Consider the following 5597-nt stretch of genomic DNA (forward strand, 5'->3'; position numbering starts at 1 on the left):
GGGAAAATTAGGAGATAAGGACAGAAAGGAGAGCAGGAGGCCGGATTCTGGAGGCTATTGTGTTTCTCATAATAAAGTCTTTGGGTTTTCTTTTAGTACATTGGGGATCAACTTGAGGGTATTCAGTAGAGGAATGTTATAATATAGTTGATATTTTTGAAGGATTTCTCTAGCTTCTGTGATGAGTAGAGAGTAGAGGAGTGCAAGAATAAAAGCAAGGGGATCACTTTGGAGTCTATTGCAATTTTCCAGGCAAGAGATGATGGTGGCTTGAACTACACTGGGAAGAAGGGATGGTGAAGAGTCTTATCAGTAGGACTGGCTGGTGGGTTAGATCTAGGATGTGACAGAAGAGTGTTAAAGATGACAGTAGGGATTTGGAACTGAGGAACTAGTAGAATTGAATTGCTACTAACTTTGATAGGGAAGCTGCAGAAGAAACAGGTTTTGGAAAAAGGATAAATCTACAGCTCTCTAAGCAGTGGCATAGTTACAACTGCTGGTCACCCAAATGTGGTGGTTCTCCAGAATGCTGCACAGGAAGACTGTCGAGACCGCACTTTCCTATTCTAGGGAATATTTTGCCTATCACTTTATACACAAGATTAAGATAATTAAACTGTATATATTATAGAGAAAGATGCTATTGGGGTGTTGGGTGAACCAAGCTATTCTTTGATATCAGAATTTCCCAGAGGGAAAGATATAACTCTAACAGTAGGTCCTTTGATCTCCCTGGAATCACACCCTCACTGACTTTCTTAGGGTTCTTTTCGTAATTGCAGTGGTTCTTGGCAATAGACGTGGAGGTATAAAAAATGTAACTATCATGTACTTCCATAACCCGGTTTGAGGCCTTTCATGAAGAATCAATAGCCTATTTTATCATAAAGGATTCTGCCTGCCAGCAGAAGTCATTCTAGCTAATTAAATAACAGGAATCTATTACATGTATTTATAAAAGCATTAGGAGAAGCAACCACAAAGCAAGGAAATTTTAAGGAAATTGTGGGAAGCTGCTACCAGCCCTAGGGTTAGGGGATGAAGAGAGGACCTGGGGTCACCACTGGAAGCAGGAATCATGTGGGCCTGATGGGGGTGGGGGTCCTGAAACCACAGAGCTAGGGCCAGAGAGCAGGTGCAACCTCCGAGGAGACTGTCTGAGCAAAGACAGAGGGGAGAAATGCAGTGGCTCTGTCTCCCTCCTGCCCTTCTGTCTCCTGTGCTTCCCACTGGAGACCCCAATTTGGCAGGATGTTGCCACCCATGTAACTCAGAGTGTGTGTGTGGGGGGGGCATGAGGAATTGATCTGCAGGCAAACAAGCAAATGATTTGTAAACCACCTCACAGAGGTTGAAAGGAGAATGAAGTTGATAAATTCAAAGGAAAGGAAGGAATTAACATGGGGCTTCAGGAACTATCAGCATGGAATAAAGTCTTAGAGAAAAGTGACTATTTTTACTGAGAACTTTGTTAGTTTTCAAAGCTTTATACTCTCACTGTGTTGATTTTCCTTGTGGTGGTAGATTCTTTAAACAAAGAGGCAGTAAGAAAAGGAGCCCTGTGAAGACTACATTCTTTTTCACACTGTTGGGAGAAAAATAAAATCCCACATGATTGAAACAGTAAAGAAATTTTTTTTAAAATATATTTTATTGACATTTTACAGAGAGGAAGGGAGAGGGATAGAGAGTTAGAAACATCGATGAGAGAGAAACATCGATCAGCTGCCCATAACCAAAGTACATGCCCTTGACCGAATCGAACCTGGGACCTTTCAGTCCACAGGCCGACACTCTATCTGCTGAGCCAAACCGGTTAGGGCAGTAAAGAAAATTTTTAAGAGAACACCGAGTAGGCAACGATATGGAATTATTCATTATGACAAAATAAAAATAAAATAGAGGAGGACCTGTAGTTCTTTAATGACATTCATTCTTAAGTTCCTTCTCTTTCTGATATTCTGGACCATGGTTTGGAGTTCGCACTGAAATCACCGTTTCTTCCTCTACCATCATCCTTATAATAAAAGCCTAATATGCAAATTGTCCCCTTGACTGGGAGTTCGACTGCTCGCTATGACATGCGCTGACCACCAGGGGGCGGCACGGACCATGGTGGGTGTTGGTGACGCAGTGCTGGCAGTGGGTGGCAGTGGAGGCACTGCCAGCCCTGATGGGCCCTGATGAGAACGGGACTACGGCGCAATAGTGGAGCAGGTGAGCAGGTGGCACCAGGCCAAGGTGGGTGTGAGCAAGGCCTGATCGCCCTGCAGATGGCAACTAGCGGTGGCAGCAGGGGGGTGGGGCTGCTGCCTGGCTCCCAGGCACTGAGGCAGCCGGGTGGGGGCCTGACTCAGGTGGAGGGGGGCGTGCGGGAGCCCAGGTGCTGCCCAGGGCCCAGAGGTCAGCTGGGAAATGCCCTTCCACGCCAGACACGCCAGACACTCAAACTTCAATTGCTGGCCAGACTTAGGGACTGCACTGTGCATGAATTTCATGCACTGGGCCTCTAGTTTGTTATATAAGACTAGAGGCTCAGTGCACGAAAGTTTGTGCACTTGGGGGGATCCCTCAGCCCAACCTGCACCCTCTCACAATCCGGGACCCCTCAGGTAGGGTCCCTTGGCCTGGCCTGAGATCAGGGCCTATCGGGGCTTTCCTTCCCCCGAATGTAGGCAGCTGGTCCCGTCCCTGCCGCTGCCACTGCTTCTCCCCTGCCACAGTTCACTTCCCTTTGCAGGTAACAGGCATGGAGTGCGATGGCTTTGCTGGCCTAGGCCTCCCTCTGTGGGGTGATTACTGGCCGGCCACAAACCTGCTACAGTATCATCGGTCAATGGCCTGGGACTCTCTCTCCCTTTCTTTCTTTCTTTCTTTCTTTCTTTCTTTCTTCCTTCCTCCCTCCCTCCCTCCCTCCCTCCCTCCCTCCCTCCCTCCCTCCCTTCCTTCCTTCCTTCCTTCCTTCCTTCCTTCCTTCCTTCCTTCCTTCCTCTCTCTCTCTCTCCCTCTCTCTCTTTCTTTCTTTCTTTCTTTCTTTCTTTCTTTCTTTCTTTCTTTCTTCTTTCTTTCTTTCCTTCAACAGTAATGTTTACTGAGCGATACAGAACTGAGTACTATGAAGGGTTTACCAGGATGGAAATACACCACACCCTGCCCTTGCCACCCCAACACCCAGAGACTACAGAACTTAGCAGTTACACTCAGCGGCCATAACTGCTGAATATCTGTTCGTAACAAACAAACCATAGCATATTTATACTGTATCACATTGAGTGATTATTGAAATCCATTTATATATTGCTTGTATAAAATCTTTTTTTTTGTAAAAAATATTTTAAAAAAGTATAAAAAACATGTGCAGTTGAAAGCCCTGCCAGGACAGCCAGTCTGTAAACATTCAGTGAGAAAGGGTGCCATGCCTCGTGCCCACAGCAACTCCAGCAAGGCTGGTGAGGGTGCACCCTGGCTGCCACTCTGAGCAAGACTGAGCTGGACCATGGTGGATGGGTATAATATGGCCTGGCATTGTACCGTTCTCCAGCCTTGCATCAGGATCAGTGCCAGGGCTGGGGGCAGGCAGATTGCAGTTTCACTCTGAGTTCCATAGTCAGCCTAATTTTAGTTGCAACTAAAATTGCAACTGGCTGCTCGGAGGTCCTTTGGGTGAGTGCCCTGGCAGAGAGGCTGGAGAAGTGCCCATAGCTGCCTGGTTGGACGTCTCTCTGGCTCAGAGCCCCTGTCCTGCTTCTTGCAAGCCTGGCCCCAAGCAGAACAGCCACCTCCCTCCCCCCCCCCACCCCCCAGGACTACTTTGGTCTCAGCGCTTGTTGCTGGGTTTCATCAGCCTGGGTTTCTTCCCCTAGTGTGGCTGACATGAGTTTCACAAAAGCCTGGCCAATGCTGGCTGTGCTGATCCTCATTGAAGAGCTTTACATGCAGCAAGGAAGAGCCCTCTAGGACCCTCCTCCTCCTCCCTCTTCTCATCTCCTCCTCCTCTTTCCCCTCCCAGCCCATGGTCACTTCTCCAGCTGCTCCAGCAGTGGGTTGCTTTCTGAGTCGGGGGTCTTGATGCTGTTGGTCCTGACGATGCAGGTGGGGCTATGTCAGTTGAGCATCAGGATGAGCTGCTGCAGCTCCTGCTTCAGCTCCACATTCATGAGCTCTAGCCACTCAGATTTCTGCTGCAGAAACTCCTTCCACTCCTTCTTGTTCCGGCACGGGCTGCCGCCACTTTGTTCTTTTCCTGGCACCCTTTCCTCAGCTCCTCGTCCTCGTCTAGCTCACTTTTCACAGGTTGAGGCCTCGTGCCCAGTTTCACCTCCAGGAAGTGCAAAGGGGTGAGCATGGCCCCAGTGTTGCGGATGTCAGCGTATTTCAGCTCCTCTGCAGTCAGGGCCGAGCTGGGGACCGAGCCCTGGCAGAGAGCCCGCACTCATGGAAGGGTCCAGGATCTGCCCAGGCATCATAGCAGGGGGAGTGGCAGTCCAGCCTGCAGAAGCCGAAGGGAGAGGCTGTGACCCTGGGGTCTGGGCCAGGCTGCAGGTGCCGGGCCCGCTCGGGAGCTACCATGGCACCAGCCCCACCCTGCAGCATCCACTGCCACCAGCATCTCCCATCACAGCTGCCCAGCGTCCCTCCCACAGGTTGTGGCCTGGGTGTCCCTCTTTGAGGCAATCAATCCTGGGGCTCTGCCTGCCTGCCTCATCGCCCCTAACCACTCGCCTACCTACCTGATCACCTCCAACTGCTTCCCTGACTACCTGATTACTCCCAACCACTCACCTGTCTACCTGATCCCCCCAATCACTCACAGGCCTGCCTGATCGTCCCCAGCCGCTCTTCTGCCTGCCTGATCACCCCCAACCACTTGCCTGCCTGCCTGATTGCCCTTAACTGCTTGCTTGGGGGTTGAGCCAGCCTGGTGAGGGGCCGTGGTGGTTCTGGTCTCTGGTCGTTCTGATCACTGGGCTTTTATTATATAGGATAGGCAAATTATTTGTTTATCTTCCATGTTAAAGTCACCGCTTTTGAATCTATAATGAACACCTACTCTAGACAATGAAAGAATATTATTTCCTCTGCAGGCATCATAACCTAGGAATATTGTTGGATATAATGAACAGAGAGTCTGTCATTCAGAGATTGACAAGTCCTATTTTGAAAATCATTTGTTGTGAATATTACTGTTGGATTATTATTATTATTATTATTATTATTATTATTATTATTGGAGCAGACTTTCAAGAGAAACTAAAGTCAAAAATTTGGTAATTTAAAATTCAACTCCATGACTGTAATTTTTGTAGACAAGCCAAATTTGATTTTGCCGTCTGCCCAGTTTGAAGTTTATGATGCAAGTAATTTGATTCTTTCTTTAGAGATATATTATGTAGATGACATGAGGCTTTATCAGGTTAAGCAAAGTAAAAATACCCATAGAAGTTATTGTGAGGAATCCTTTACATTTTAAGAGGCAGGTAGAAACTGTTGTTAATTTTAAAACATGTTTGTAGGATGGGTGTAGTCTTTCTTCAAGTATAAATTTATAGAAAATTTTTTTTCTAATTCTTGACTTTGTTTACCATACTAATTTG

General features: G+C 47.7%; 1 pseudogene across 1 annotated transcript; it reads right to left on the reverse strand.

Moving 5' to 3' along the window:
• Positions 1-4019: 4019 nt before the first annotated feature.
• On the reverse strand, positions 4020-4469 carry LOC308521277 (jun dimerization protein 2-like; annotated as a pseudogene). Its single transcript has one exon. The product of its transcript is annotated as a jun dimerization protein 2-like (transcript).
• Positions 4470-5597: the final 1128 nt, after the last annotated feature.

The sequence above is a fragment of the Myotis nattereri genome (genome assembly GCF_964212035.1).
Source record: "Myotis nattereri genome assembly, chromosome: 1".
Taxonomy (NCBI): domain Eukaryota; kingdom Metazoa; phylum Chordata; class Mammalia; order Chiroptera; family Vespertilionidae; genus Myotis; species Myotis nattereri.